Source organism: Nicotiana tabacum, chromosome 10 (genome assembly GCF_000715075.1).
Source record: "Nicotiana tabacum cultivar K326 chromosome 10, ASM71507v2, whole genome shotgun sequence".
In the NCBI taxonomy this organism is placed as follows: domain Eukaryota; kingdom Viridiplantae; phylum Streptophyta; class Magnoliopsida; order Solanales; family Solanaceae; genus Nicotiana; species Nicotiana tabacum.
The window spans coordinates 17,900,530-17,916,627 of NC_134089.1; positions in this window are offsets into that span (position 1 = coordinate 17,900,530).

Genomic DNA, 16,098 nt, shown 5'->3' on the forward strand with positions numbered 1-16,098 from the left:
ACTTGAGAGGGATCTCACGCCTAGGACCGCGGCGAGGCCGAACAATGCCCCGCGGAAACCAATTTTTAAAACCATAATGCATTCATAGGTCAAATCTGTATTTTAGCATCTTCTGCCTGTTTTTTTCATCAAGGTGATTTTCAGTCTATTTTGAGTCTAGGTTTATTTTCAAAGTTTGCTCTTTCTTTTGCAAAATGTAGCTTGTAATAGAACGTTTCAACAATAAAGAGGTTGTTTCTTTTACGCTCATTTGTGTTTTTCGAACTACGTAATGATCTGATTCACGTAGGCATCGTGATACGTAGGCAATCCTCATCGGATCCGGTCGCATTTCTTTTACTACGAAAATAAAAAAAATAATAAAAGGAAAACAAAAGAGAAAAAGAAAAGAAAAGAAAAAAGGGGAAAAACTAATAAGAGGAAAAAATGCCGGAATGACGCATGCTCTCGTAGCAAACATATAGTAATCCACTTAACTGTATAGGTGCATCATGCCCAACGTGAGATTAACTATCTGTTATTTGCTGCAAATTAACCGTGCGTTTGTCATTGAGCATTTTCTCAGGGTTTTTGGAAAGACGGTTGGTTTGGTGAAAGTCTGGCCTCGCACTCATACTTCACGAGGTCAAGGAGAAGTGTTCAACTACCTGTTGTTAGGACCAGAAACAGTACTCACACTTACTTCACCAGGTCAAAAGGAAGTGTGGAAATGTCTTCAGAAATTCCATTGCAAACAATCCCTGTTTCTGAGGAAAGCTCGATCTCAACCGTCCTCACACCTGAATCCACGACTGCGGAAGAAAATAGAATCCTACGGCTCCGCATGTTGGAAATGCTGGACGACTGGAATAATGGGAAAGAGCCGCCAAGTGTCGTCCCCGGATTCCCTGAATTATTCTCCAGGTCAAGTGGAACGTATAATGTCCCCATAAACTATCCTGCTATCCCATTCGGGTACCCAGTCACCTCAGCCTTCTCTGCTGGATCGCCTTCTGAGCCTCATCCCCGAATGTCATCCACTGATGCAAGCATGAACATCTTTACTGCATCTCCTTGCCCGGTTACGGCACAGCCCACCACGTACAAGCCAAGCTTTGACTCATCCTCTTTTACATTCCAAGCACCATCGTTCTCAATGGAACCAACTAGGTTCGCTACCAGTGCTAATCCTCTACCGCCTCAGTGCGAGCTTGCACCAGGACAGGATCAGAACCCCAGAATTGCAGAGCAAAATGAGATTGCCAAGAGAATGAGAAGCCTTGAACAAAGTTTGAAGAATATGCAAGGATTGAGCGGACAAAAGAGCGTCTCTTACGCCGACCTGTGCATGTTCCCTCACGTGCACCTGCCAACGGGTTTCAAGACCCCCAAGTTCGAGAAATACGATGGGCACGGTGACCCCATCGCACATCTTAAGAAATACTGCAACCAATTACGGGGAGCCGGCAGAAAAGAAGAACTGCTGATGGCGTATTTTGGGGAAAGCCTAGTAGGGATAGCTTCGGAATGGTATATGGATCAGGAAATGTCCCGATGGCATATATGGGATGATCTCGCCAGAGATTTCGTAAAACAATTCCAGTATAACATCGACATTGCGCCAAACCGAAACTCTCTGTCGAATTTAAAGAAGAAACCTTCGGAAAGCTTCAGAGAATATGCTATCAAGTGGCGTGAACAGGCGTCGAGAGTGAAGCCTCCCATGGATGAAGTGGAAATGGTCACTACTTTTCTCCAGGCTCAAGAGTCTGACTATTTCCAAAACATGATGTCGGCCATGGGTAAGCCATTCGCGGAAGCGATCAAGATTGGAGAGATGGTGGAAAATGGGTTGAAAACGGGAAGGATTTTGAGTCAAGCAGCCATAAGGGCAACCTCTCAGGCCGTCCAAAGCGGGTCTGGAGGAACGACAAGGGGGAAGAAGAAGGAAGAAACGGCTATGGCAGCCTCTGAAGCAAGGGAGTATCGTCATCCCAGACCCCATTTTCCGGAAAGGGCCCCACAACACTACTACCCCCACTCAAATGTGGCATATGCTCATCAACCTTATATGGTCATGAATGCCCAACCTTTTAACCATCCACCACAACAAGCCAATCGAGGCCCAGCTCCACCTCCCAGAAATCAGCCTCCTTACCGCAACCACTATAACCCACAACCCCCGCAGAATAACTACCGCCCCCAAGAGCCACCTCGACGGCGGACTTTCATGCCCATCGGTGAACAATACTCTACTTTGTTCCCTAAGCTAGTCCAGTTGGGTTTCTTGCAACCAATTCCCCAAACGAGGCAAAACCCAACATCACCTTCTTACAAAGCCGGAGTCAGATGCGCCTATCATTCAGGAGCCGAGGGACATGATACAAACGACTGCTGGTCATTGAAAAGAGTGGTCGAAAATTTGATAGAGCAGGGGAAAATAGTGCTAAGGGACGAAGAGATCCCAAATGTGACTAACAATCCATTGCCTGCTCACAATAATGGGCCGCTGATCGGCATGATTTGTGAAGACAAAGAGTTCGACCCTGCTTTGAAAGCCATAATTGCCATTGTCGACACAGGGAAGAGGCCTGAAATAGACCAGAAATCAGAAAAGGGGGAGGAGGCCAAGGCTGTAAAGAGCAAGCCTGAAAAAAAGGTGGAAAAGAAAGTGGTACCAGCAAAGGGTGGAGTTCTTTACATACCGCGAGGTCAAGCCGAGAAGACGCAGAACTTCGGGATCAAAAAGACAAAGCCTATGTACGTGCCGAAAGGGGCCTATGTGGTCCGGGGGACGATTCAACCACCTCGGCTGAATGAGCCAGTGGTTATCGGACGCGTGCCACAAAAGCCAATGACCAACCCGTCCACAGTGCCGTGGAATTATCAAAAGACTTTGGTAATGTACAAAGGCAAAGAGGTCATGGGAGAACTTCCAGAAAATACTTTCATTGGGGGGTACTCAAATACCCAAGAACTGAACAACGCCACACAAAGGCGCTTCCCTCCAAAGAAGCCTGTGAGTGTTGAAGAAGCGGAAGTGTTCTTCCAACAAATGAAGATGCCGGATTACAAAGTGATAGATCAGCTGCGCAAGCACCCTGAGCAAGTATCCATGCTGTCATTATTAATGAGGTCAACCGAGCATCAAAAGATCCTGCTGAAAACCCTGAATGAAGCATATGTACCGGTTGAAACCTCGGTGGAGCAACTAGAGCGGATGACAGAAAAATTCTTCGCCGTCAACCAAATCTCTTTCAGCAAGAATGATTTACCCCAGAAGGAGCGGCACACAACAAGGCTTTGCATCTAACAGTTAAATGCGAAGACTATTATGTCAAGAGGGTAATGTTGGATGGAGGCTCAGGCGTTGACATTTGCCCACTCTCCACGCTGCAAAGAATGGAAATTGTGGCCGAAAGAATCCGACCTAACAATGTCTGCGTAAGAGCCTTCGACGGCATCAAGAGAGACACCATGGGAGAAATAGACCTGTTGTTGGTCATAGGACCAGTCGAATTTCGAGTAACCTTCCAGGTGATCGACATGGACACATCCTACAATTTTCTCCTTGGCAGACCTTGGATCCATGCGGCAGGAGCCGTGCCTTCCACTCTTCACCAGATGGTGAAGTTCGAGTACGAAGACCGAGAGATCGTGGTCCATGGGGAAGATGAGCATGCCATTTATCGGGACCCATCCATCCCGTACCTTGAACCGAGAGAAGGAAGCGAACATACGGTCTATCAAGCTTTCGAGATTGTACTGGCAGAGCAGCACCAAGAGGGAATACCTTGCCCCCAGCCTTTCTTGTCTAACGCTTCGGTCATGGTGGCCAAAGAGATGATCCGGCACGGATTTAGGCCAGGGAAGGGACTTGGACGAACCCTTCAGGGAATAACAGAACCCATTACTTTACCAGTCATCAAGAAACCTTTTGCACTAGGTTTCAAACCTACTCCAACAGACGAAAAATGGGCAAAGAAAAGGAGAAATGAGGGCTGGAAGTTGCCTCAACCACTGCCGGATTTATATACGACTTTCATCAGGCCAAGGTACGCTGAAGAAGAAGATGATGAGGTCTTCACAGCTGAGGAAATCGAGGAAATATGTGGGGCGATGAGAGAAATGCTCTACGAGGTCCACATGGTTCAACCAGGTGAAGGCACAAGCACTGCTGAAATGCTGTACATGGGACCGAACGCCCAACTTCAAAACTGGGAGGCCACGCCATTCCCGACTAGACGGAAGTCCGGGTAGACATGCCCTGCCACCTTTCCTGTATCACAAGTTATCTTCGGGACATAACTTAAACGTTTTCTTCTTTTCAATTGTTGTTTTGAATTCCTAGCTGTAAACATTGTTGTCTTCCAACTTTCCAAAGAAAATATACAAAAATACAAAAAAAAAATCATCATTGCTTTCCTATTCTTTCTTTTGTTCTGATTTTTATTACTTTTCCTCTTATCTTCCTTTTCAGTCCTAATAATGCGGCTTTAAATATGACATGCTTGCGGACTTCACGCCCAGATCACAATGAGCTATTTAACTGCGAATTAATGAACCCAGAACCAGAATATGATGCGGAAGAGGCTTTTAGGGAGATAAACCGAGAATTGGAATATTTCGAGAATAAACCTAAGCCAAATCTGAATGACACTGAACCGGTAAACTTAGGAATCCCGGAAGAAGTCCGGGAGACCAAGATAAGCATTCACACGGACAAGAAAACGCGAGAGGCGATAATTCAACTTCTTCTTGAATTCAAAGACGTGTTTGCTTGGTCATATGATGACATGCCGGGACTAGGTATTGATCTGGTGGTTCATAAATTGCCGATTCATCCTGACTGTCCTCCAGTCCAACAAAAGCAACGAAAGTTCAAAACTGAGGTCAGTGACAAGATCAAAGAGGAGATCACCAAACAACTAAAAACGGGAGTGATTCGGGTAGTCCAATATACAACATGGTTGGCGAATGTGGTTCCAGTACCGAAAAAGGACGGGAAAACTCGGGTATGTGTAGATTATCGAGATCTGAACAGAGCAAGTCCTAAAGATAATTTCCCGCTGCCTAACATCCACATCCTCGTTGATAATTGCGCCAAACACGAGATACAATCTTTCGTAGATTGTTACGCTGGATATCATCAGGTGCTGATGGATGAAGAGGACGCCGAGAAAACTGCTTTCACCACGCCTTGGGGCACCTACTGTTATCGGGTCATGCCATTTGGTCTGAAGAATGCTGGGGCTACTTACATGAGGGCCATGACTGCCATTTTCCATGACATGATGCATCAGGAAATAGAGGTGTACGTGGACGATGTGATAGTCAAGTCCAGGACGCAGGATAATCACATCCAAGACTTGAGGAAATTCTTCGAGAGGCTAAGGAAGTATGACTTGAAGCTAAATCCAGCCAAATGCGCTTTCGGAGTTCCGTCGGGCAAACATTTGGGTTTCATCGTAAGCAGGAGAGGGATCGAGCTAGATCCAACTAAGATAAAATCTATCAGAGATCTACCTCCCCCGAGAACGAAGAAAGACGTGATGAGTCTGTTGGGCAGGTTGAACTACATCAGTCGGTTTATTGCCCAGCTGACAAGCACGTGTGAGCCCATATTCAAGCTGTTAAGGAAAGATGCGGCGATTAAGTGGACAACGGAGTGTCAAGAAGCCTTTGATAAAGTCAAAGAATACCTTTCGAATCCCCCAGTCTTGGTCCCTCCAGAACCAGGGAGGCCACTTTTCTTGTATCTGACAGTCTTGGAGAACTCTTTCGGTTGCGTCCTCGGGCAACACGACATAACCGGAAAGAAGGAACAAGCAATCTACTACTTGAGCAAGAAATTCACCAGCTACGAGGCCAAATACACTCTGCTGGAAAGGACATGCTGCGCTCTCACATGGGTTGCTCAAAAGCTGAGACATTATCTCCAAGCCCACACTACATTCCTCATAAGCAGGTTGGACCCTTTGAAGTATATATTTCAGAAACCAATGCCTACTGGGAGATTGGCTAAATGGCAAATCTTGCTTACGGAATTCGACATAGTTTATGTCACCCGCACGGCGATGAAAGCCCAGGCGTTAGCAGATCATTTGGCCGAAAATCCGGTTGATGAGGAATACCAGCCATTGGATATCTACTTTCCAGATGAAGAGGTAAACACCGTAGAAGTGATCTCGGAGGAAGCTCATGTTTGGAAGATGTTCTTTGACGGAGCCGTAAACGCCAAGGGTATAGGGATTGGGGCAATTTTGATCTCGCCTTCCGGTCAGAATTATCCCGCCACAGCTAGACTGCGTTTCTTTTGCACAAACAATACAGCTGAGTGTGAAGCCTGCATTATGGGCATGCATATGGCAATCGATCAGGATGTCGAAAACTTACTGATTATGGGAGATTCTGACCTGATCATCCGGCAAGTTCAAGGCGAGTGGGAAACTCGGGATGTCAAACTTATCCCATACCGACAACATGTGGAGGACCTCAGCAAGCGCTTTACCTCAATAGAGTTCAGGTATATTCCGAGGTGTCACAATGAGCTGGCAGATGCACTTGCTACTTTGGCTTCAATGTTACCCTACCCGGGCAACGCCCACGTCGATCCTTTAGAAATCCAAATCAAGGAAAGACATGGTTACTGCAGTGTAATCTAGGTGGGATCAAATACGCAGCCTTGGTACCATGACATCAAGAAATTCCTGAAGACACAAGAATACCCCGAGCACGCTACTGGAGATCAAAAAAGGACCATTAGGCGACATGCAAGTGGTTTCTTTCTGAGCGGCGAATTGTTGTATAAGAGGACCCCGGACCTCAATCTCCTAAGATGTGTCGATATTGAGGAAGCGAAAAAGATCATGCACGAAGTACACGCAGGTGTGTGCGGACCTCACATGAACGGGTATGTCTTAGCGAAGAAAATCCTTAGAGCAGGTTATTACTGGATGACCATGGAAAAGGATTGCTTCAGCTTCGTTCGGAAATGTCATCAGTGTCAGGTGCACGGTGATTTGATTCATGCACCTCCCATGGAACTGCATCCCATGTCCGCACCATGGCCATTTGTCGCTTGGGGCATGGACGTCATTGGACCAATTGAACCAAAGGCCTCGAACGGACACAGGTTTATACTAGTTGCCATAGACTACTTTACGAAATGGGTAGAGGCTGTCACTCTCAAGTCGGTCACCAAGAAAGCTGTGGTGGATTTTGTACACTCAAATCTTATCTGTCGCTTCGGTATTCCTGCGACTATCATTACAGATAACGCAACAAACTTGAACAGTCACTTGATGGGAGATGTATGCGAGCAGTTCAAGATAACGCATAGGAATTCTACTCCTTATCGGCCGAAAGCCAATGGTGCTGTGGAAGCTGCAAATAAAAACATCAAGAAGATTTTGAGGAAAACAATACAAAGTTCCCGACAGTGGCATGAGCAGTTACCTTTTGCATTATTGGGGTACCGCACTACGGTACGCACATCTGTGGGAGCGACTCCTTATCTTTTGGTTTATGGGACCGAGGCTATAATACCGGCAGAGGTAGAAATTCCTTCGATTCGAATCATTGTCGAAGCAGAAATCGAGGACAGCGAGTGGGTTAAGACTCTGTTAGAGCAATTGACGTTGATTGATGAAAAGCGGATGGCCGCAGTTTGTCACGGACAGTTATACCAACGAAGGATGGCCCGTGCTTACAACAAGAAAGTCCAACCCCGGAATTTCGAAGTAGGTTAGCTGGTACTGAGGCGTATTCTACCGCATCATGAAGAAGCAAAGGGAAAGTTTGCCCCAAATTGGAAAGGCCCATACATCGTAAGGAAGATATTGCCGAGAGGAGCACTGTATTTGGGTGATATCGAAGGAAATGACCCCGACACAGCAGTAAATGCAGATGCAGTCAAGAGATACTACGTCTAGATCATACTCCAGTGGTACCGACACGTTTGAAAATAGCGAAGGTTTTATTCCCCACTACTCCCCAAACACTACCCAATCCTCTCTACAAAAAAAAAAAAAAAACAGAGAAAGAAAACAAAAACAAAATTTGATTGAGGCCTGAACTACGTTTGACTTGATTCCGAAAGGATACGTAGGCAGCCTCTCCCTGAGGTTCAGTCACACCAACAATAAAATCCCATTCACCCTGAAATTGAAAACCGGGGCACGTCGAGCAGTTGAGAAGTTAGTATCACTACCTCTCTTTACCAAGCACAAGCCTTCAAATCAATTACCAAATATGGTGGGGAATCAATAAGCGTCACAAACGAAGACCATCACACTCTGAATTGAGAGAGATAAAATGAGAGAGTCTCGGCGGTGAAAACCTTCGGGCACCACGAGGCGACGGGAGAAGAGAAACCAAAATGAGAGAGCTTGTTTAGTAAAAACTCGCAAAGAGTGCTATCAAGCGATGACAGGAAGAGAAATGAGAGAGGTCAGCCAGCGAAAACCCGCAAAGGGCGCTGTTGGCCGAAAAGAATGACGCCACCCCAAGAAAGTTTCGGCAGAGTGCCACCAGTTTGGAATCACAGATCCGTTCTGGTTCAGGAAAACGCAAGCTCTTAGAAGGTCAGACGTCCAGTCCAAAAAGCATGTCATGTCATTGAAAGCCAGCGTTATCTTCCTCAGATAAGTCTTTCTCATCCCGAAAAGGGTACTCCTTTTCTGATTTGTTTTCCCCTTTCTTTGTTTCTTTTCGAATCCCTTTTGCATTTTAACCCCGAGTTCAGGACACACCGGAAAGGACAGGTGGCAGGTTTGTTTGCACGGAATCCCGTCTCATGAAGGAAAGCACCTCATTTCGTTGATATGATTACCCAAGCATGATGAATCATGATGTTTGATGGTGTTCCGGAGTAAAGAAAAAAGAGAGAAATCTTGAAATCTTCCCCAGCAAGTCCACCTTCGGACAAATCCCCACAGAGCCTCCCCCTGTATAGAACCCCACAGAGTTTCTCTTTTGTACAATCTCCCACAAAGTCTCCCCAGTATAAAAAAAAAATCCCCGTTGGAATTTCATCAGCACATCCCCAGCGAGTCCTTTTGTAAATATTCCCCAACAAGCTTACCCCAACAAACCCTGGGAAACCCGTTTTGAAACAAAAACCCAGCACACCCCATTGTACAGAATCCGCACAAAGGATCCACTCTGTAAATATTCCCCCCACATAGCTTCCTTTTGTACAAGTTCCCACAGAACACCTCCAATAAAATCCCCGTTGAGAACCTTCAATCAAAACGGGACAAAAAAAAAAGAGGCCTTACGAGGCAAATCATCACAGAATCCGGAAATACAAGCCTGAGCAGTCTAAAGGTTTCGCCATTCGAATCAAATCAATGGCGGGACTTCGCAACAGAAATAGAGACGCAACAAAGCAATTGGGAACGATCAAGGTCACCGAACCAACCGTCATTTCCGAACTAACAATTTTTCTTTGTCTGAAAAGTTGAAACAGGAATGATCCAAGACAACCATGCAAGAAGCGGGTGTCGCCCAAAAAAGAAGGTACACGGGTACAAGAAACATTTTGGCAATAAGGAATTCACTCAAAAGGTAAGTTCCCGCAAAACTCCCTTTTATCTTCTATTGAAACAAGAAAACTCAAAAATAGATCGTGTAGTATTCTCTAGCTTTATCTCCAGCCAATCAGCATTAGGGTTTTAAACCCTAAACTGAATTTTCCTTTTAGTCAGCATTAGGGTTTTAAACCCTAAACTGAACTTTTTCCTTTCAGCCAGCATTAGAGTTTTAAACTCTAAACTGAGCTTTTCCATGCAATCAGCATTAGGGTTTTAAACCCTAAACTGAATTTTCCTTTTAGTCAGCATTAGGGTTTTAAACCCTAAACTGAACTTTTTCCTTTCAGCCAGCATTAGAGTTTTAAACTCTAAACTGAGCTTTTCCATGCAATCAGCATTAGGGTTTTAAACCCTAAATTGAATTTTCCTTTTAGTCAGCATTAGGGTTTTAAACCCTAAACTGAACTTTTTCCTTCCAGCCAGCATTAGAGTTTTAAACTCTAAACTGAGCTTTTCCATGCAATCAGCATTAGGGTTTTAAACCCTAAACTGAATTTTCCTTTTAGTCAGCATTAGGGTTTTAAACCCTAAACTGAACTTTTTCCTTTCAGCCAGCATTAGAGTTTTAAACTCTAAAACTGAGCTTTTCCATGCAATCAGCATTAGGGTTTTAAACCCTAAACTGAATTTTCCTTTTAGTCAGCATTAGGGTTTTAAACCCTAAATTGAACTTTTTCCTTCCAGCCAGCATTAGAGTTTTAAACTCTAAACTGAGCTTTTTCATGCAATCGGCATTAGGGTTTTAAACCCTAAACTGAATTTTCCTTTTAGTCAGCATTAGGGTTTTAAACCCTAAACTGAACTTTTTCCTTCCACCAGCATTAGAGTTTTAAACTCTAAACTGAGCTTTTTCATGCAATCAGCATTAGGGTTTTAAACCCTAAACTGAATTTTCCTTTTAGTCAGCATTAGGGTTTTAAACCCTAAACTGAACTTTTCCCTGTCAGCTAGCATTAGAGTTTTAAACTCTAAACTGAGCTTTTCCATGCAATCAGCAATAGGGTTTTAAACCCTAAACTGAATTTTCCTTTTAGTCAGCATTAGGGTTTTAAACCCTAAACTGAACTTTTCCCTTTCAGCCAGCATTAGAGTTTTAAACTCTAAACTGAGCTTTTTCATGCAATCAGCATTAGGGTTTTAAACCCTAAACTGAATTTTCCTTTTAGTCAGCATTAGGGTTTTAAACCCTAAACTGAACTTTTTCCTTCCAGCCAGCATTAGAGTTTTAAACTCTAAACTGAGCTTTTTCATGCAATCAGCATTAGGGTTTTAAACCCTAAACTGAATTTTCCTTTTAGTCAGCATTAGGGTTTTAAACCCTAAACTGAACTTTTCCCTTTCAGCCAGCATTAGAGTTTTAAACTCTAAACTGAGCTTTTCCATGCAATCAGCATTAGGGTTTTAAACCCTAAACTGAATTTTCCTTTTAGTCAGCATTAGGGTTTTAAACCCTAAACTGAACTTTTCCCTTTCAGCCAGCATTAGAGTTTTAAACTCTAAACTGAGCTCTTCCATGCAATCAGCATTAGGGTTTTAAACCCTAAACTGAATTTTCCTTTTAGTCAGCATTAGGGTTTTACTAAACTGAACTTTTCCCTTTCAGCTAGCATTAGAGTTTTAAACTCTAAACTGAGCTTTTTCATGCAATCAGCATTAGGGTTTTAAACCCTAAACTGAATTTTCCTTTTAGTCAGCATTAAGGTTTTAAACCCTAAACTGAATTTTCCTTTTAGTCAGCATTGGGGTTTTTAAACCTTAAGCTGAATTCTTCCTTTGTTCGGCATTAGGGTTTTAAACCCTGAACTGAACCTTTCCCCAGCTAGTCGGTATTAGGGCTCCAACCCTGAACTGAGCATGCATATCCTCTTTCATCAATTTTATGAACTTCATGTTGAATAATTAACGAAATTTTCCTAGTGAAACTGGGGCAGAAAATTTCGTTCGTTTGTTTGTTTTTTCCGCAGGTCTAACCTCGAGCCACACGGATCGAAATGACCCACGAGCTGAGTCTCGACGCAGAATCATAGAAGAAAAAAAAAAAAAAAAAGACATCCCGAGATATCAGAGTGAATGGAGAGCAGATCGACTCCAACATTTGACTAAGGTCCTAAACCCTGCCAATTGCGTCTCACTCAGTATCCCAGAGGTTAAACAAGTCGCCGCAACTCGCAAGCATCAAGATTCAGATCGGAGTCTACAAGCAGAATCAGCTAAGACCCAAGATCAAGTCGTAAAGGAATCATAGATAGGAATCTTGTAACTAGCAGTTGACATACATATAAGTAGTTAGTTCAGTTTCTAATTTTCGTTTGGTTGTAATAAGGCGGTCAGTGACGTAGCAGTGACAACAGCAGCAGCAGTAGCAGCAAGCATTGCAGTCCCATGGTAGTCCCAGCTACCAAAACTTCTCGAACTACATTGACCTGATTCCTGTTTAGCCCAGGATATGTAGGAAATCTTTGAAGCAAGATTCGGTCAGATCTTTCAAAAAAAAAACATGCTTCATGCGGAGTGGTCCATAGGCAAAAATCGCTCATACACGCTCACTTTATCTTTGCACGAAAACTCTTCGTGTTTCCGAACAAAGAGGGGCAACTGTGAGCACGTGATTTTTGTTTTTGCGCGACAGTCGCTCCAAAAGAATAAAATTGGTCCTGCTGTACAATTTTTGGATTTCTGTGCGGCACTTTGTTGATTTATTTGTGACTTCGGCCAATTTTTATTTATTTACTTTATTAAAACAAAATTCAAAAAATGTGACGTGTCATGCATAATCTGAACCGTAACATGGTTTAAATAGAAAAGCATAAACAGGCACCTTTGTCCGTGATTTTGTTTTGTTTAAATTTACTTGTTTTGAAATATTTTAGTGTGTGTGCAAATAATTGTATTGAGTGTGTATTTAATTTTAATTTGATTTTTTTAGTTTTGTTTTAAAATAAATAAGAAAAAGGAAATAAATAAAAAAAGAAATAATAATAAAAAAAATAATATAAGGATCCCTTCCGGACTTGGGCCAATTTTAACAAAATTGGCCCAAACAAACAGCCCAAGACCCAGGCCTGCCCGGTCCAGGCCACCTGATGCCCAGGACGTCCAAACGACGACGTTTTGGTCCAGTGTGATCTGGGCCGTTGATCTCAGATTGATCAACGGCCAAGATCAATTCCCCATAACCCACCAATAAACCCGACCCGTCTCACCCGGACCGACCCCAAACCCTCAACACTTGAAACGACACCGTTTCACTTAAGACCATCAGATCCAAACCGTAGATCTAGATTGATCTAACGGTTGAGATCAACCCACTCACTCCATATATAAGCTGCCCGTCATACCCCACCCCCCTGTCCAAATACCCCTGCCCTTCATCATCCTCACAAAGAACCCCGGAACCCTAGAGCCGCCCCCATCTCCCTTTACTAGGAACCCGGCGGCATGAACGCCGGTGACCTTCCCCTGAACACCATAGAACCCCCATGCCATCCTGAACCCGAATCTACCAACCCCATGCTTCGAATCTTATCCCACCTTCTCGAATCTTCATTTGAAGATTCGAGTCGGAACCTAATCTACACCGATCTACTTCAAATTCATACCAGACACTCCCCAGACCCCCCTCGTGACCAAACCATACTTGGTTTGGTCCGAATCTGATCAGGGAAGCCTGAATCCCAGATCTAAGTTTGAAAGTTTTGTTCCTCCGTCACTGGTTCAACCGAAGAGATTAGGGTCTAATGGACTTTAATCAAAGTGTTTCTCATCTGAGAAACACTTCGTTTAAAGTCCGTTCAGCCTTAAGAAAGGTTGGTCCAAATCCAAGTCAAGGTTTTGATTTTTCAAAGATTTGAGGTGAGTCTTGTTCTTCTTTTCTTTATTTTATTTTTGTTTTAGTCCGTTGATTTGTTTTAAAAGTTTGTTCATATTTGTTTTAATTTTACCAACTTTTGTTTGTCCACTTTGCCTGAACTTCTGTTTGTTTGAGTGAGTCTTTCCATTTGTTCTGATAATGTGTATGTAAATATTGTGCAAGTAGCTGATTTTCAAGTTTGGACTGACTAGTTGACTCCTCGAGTGTATTTCTGCTTAGTCAGTATAATTCGAACCATGTATCGATACTGTTTAAATGTCTGATTTTTGGCTACGATTGTGTATGTTAATGCTAATATAGTCGAGTCGACATGAGTTGTCAATTAGTTTCAACTGTCTGAGCATAGTAAATCGATTTGCTTCTGTTAAACATTTGTTGAATCAATTAAGAACCAATTTTGTTACTTATAGCTGTTGAATTGATCAGTAATGTAAAAAGGGATGTTTGGTTTAAATTCTGAATTGGGAGGCATGTGCACTCGTGCACAGCATGTGCACTGGTGCACCTCATGTGCTTTGTGCACAGCCTGTGGCCTGCATAAAGGTCTTTGCTAAGCTCTAAACAATTTGACAGCATATGCTGTCAGATACATCCTACTGCCCATACTTGGCTTTAGTTTAAAGAAGTATTTAAACCTTTTAAAAGTTAAATCTGCCAGGGAATGTTGATGGGGTTTAATACTTAATTAGCTAAAGTTGGAATTGAAAATGGAAGGCACATGGGAGGGGTACTGGGGTATTCTGAAAACAGGCTGTTAAAAGAGATAGTTTTGAGGTTTATAAAGGGAGGGAGATATACAGAATAGAGGGGGAGATACACATTGGACCTTGAGGGCTGAAAAAGAAAAATACACACACTGTGAGGAGTTTGGAAAGGAGAGCTGAAATACATACAAATAGATACACATAGATAGAGAGAGATTAAGGGATAGAAGGGATACAACCAACAATCAGAAACTTTTTCCTCCTATTATTATTGGGTTTCGGTTGTTCAACTTGTTCAAATCAATTCTGATTCTTTGAAATTCCAGTTGTGTCTATTAGTCGAGTGTTTTCATTGGTTTACTACTGGTTTGGTCTGTCTGGAGTTCTGATTCTACTCCACTGGGTGTTGCTGTTATTTGGCTATTACTTTCTATTGGCCATAGTTGCATCTCTGCACTCGAGCCTGTTTCTTGCTGTATTGCTTTGCCTGCTGCTATTCTGCCCTGCTGCTACTGATAGTGCTGTGATTGCTGCTGCATTTTGTTGTCATTGTACTCTGCTGACTGCCCCTTTTCTTCAATTGTCAAATATTTCCAGGTACACAACCTCTGAAACCTTGTATTGTTGAAAGTTTGAAGTTGAAGTAGAAATAAAGAAAACGAACAGCTGTTCATGTTATAACATTGGTGTTAAAAATAGGTCGAATGTTAGTTAGGATTGTATTTTTACTACAAATTGCAAATACTTTGTATAAACTAGCATACATTCTGTTTGAGATGGACTGTTAGATAGCACTGTTCAATAGTAATGACAGTATGACATAGACAGCACGTTTGATTTAGTATACATTCAGTTCAGTATAACGCTGTTTGGCTTAGTTACGACTGTACAACATAGAGTCATGGCAAGCACTTGTATGTATTTTTGCCTAGACCACTGAATTGACAAATCTGTGGTATTAGGTCTGGGATAGATGTATCCCAAACAAACTCTCATGCAGTCACATTAAGAGTCCGGCTATGAATGCCAGTTCTCCTGTCAGTTTATTTGTTCCAATGCAGGTTCGATATCGGGTTTCGGTATAGATTCTTTGTTTCAAAATAATGTGATGATTGTTGAGAGAAACTAATAGTCATTCTGAGTTCAATTAGTAGTAATTTTCCTAATAAACAGCCGATTTCGTTTATCAATTTCAAATAGGTTAGAGTGTTTAAAATAGAACTTGGAGGTCGTTAGACATAACTCAATATATGTTGTCAGTTTTGCAATTTCACTTAGCAAATTAATAAGCGTATTCACTCGATGAAGATAAAGCATGAGGTAACCCTCACCTCATAAACAATCAATCAGGTAATCAAACAAGTTTAGGTTCGGCAAACATAATAAGGATTCAGTCTGTATTTGTTCAAACAAGCAAAGTTCGGCATCATCCTTCTCTTTAAAAATAAACGTAGTAGAAATGTAGCCACTGTAGGGTACCCTTCTAAAATAATGAGACGAGCCTCGCCGAATAAAAATGCAAATTGCGGGGCCCTCAATAATTGATCATGATAAATACTTAGAATTTGGGACGGACTGTTTAGTGAATTCCACTGCCTTCCCCAAAGATAATAACGCGTTTAGATTCTTTAGGCGCGACATTAAGTAAATTATATTCTTAAAATCGGGTGCACATTGATGTGACCCAAATCCAAGTCTCAACGGAGTCAAAATGTGTTAACAACTACGGGTGCATTGATTGTGACGTGGTTCGAGATGCATTTTCACGACGTTGCAATTCCATAAAATAAATGATAATAATAAAAGCGGTTTAAACTTAATAAAAGCACATAAGTCACAACCTGTATTTAAATCAGATATTTAGCCATTATAACAATTTAAGCGACCGTGCTAGGACCACGGGATTCGAGGGTGCCTAACACCTTCCCTCGGGTCAACAGAATTCCTT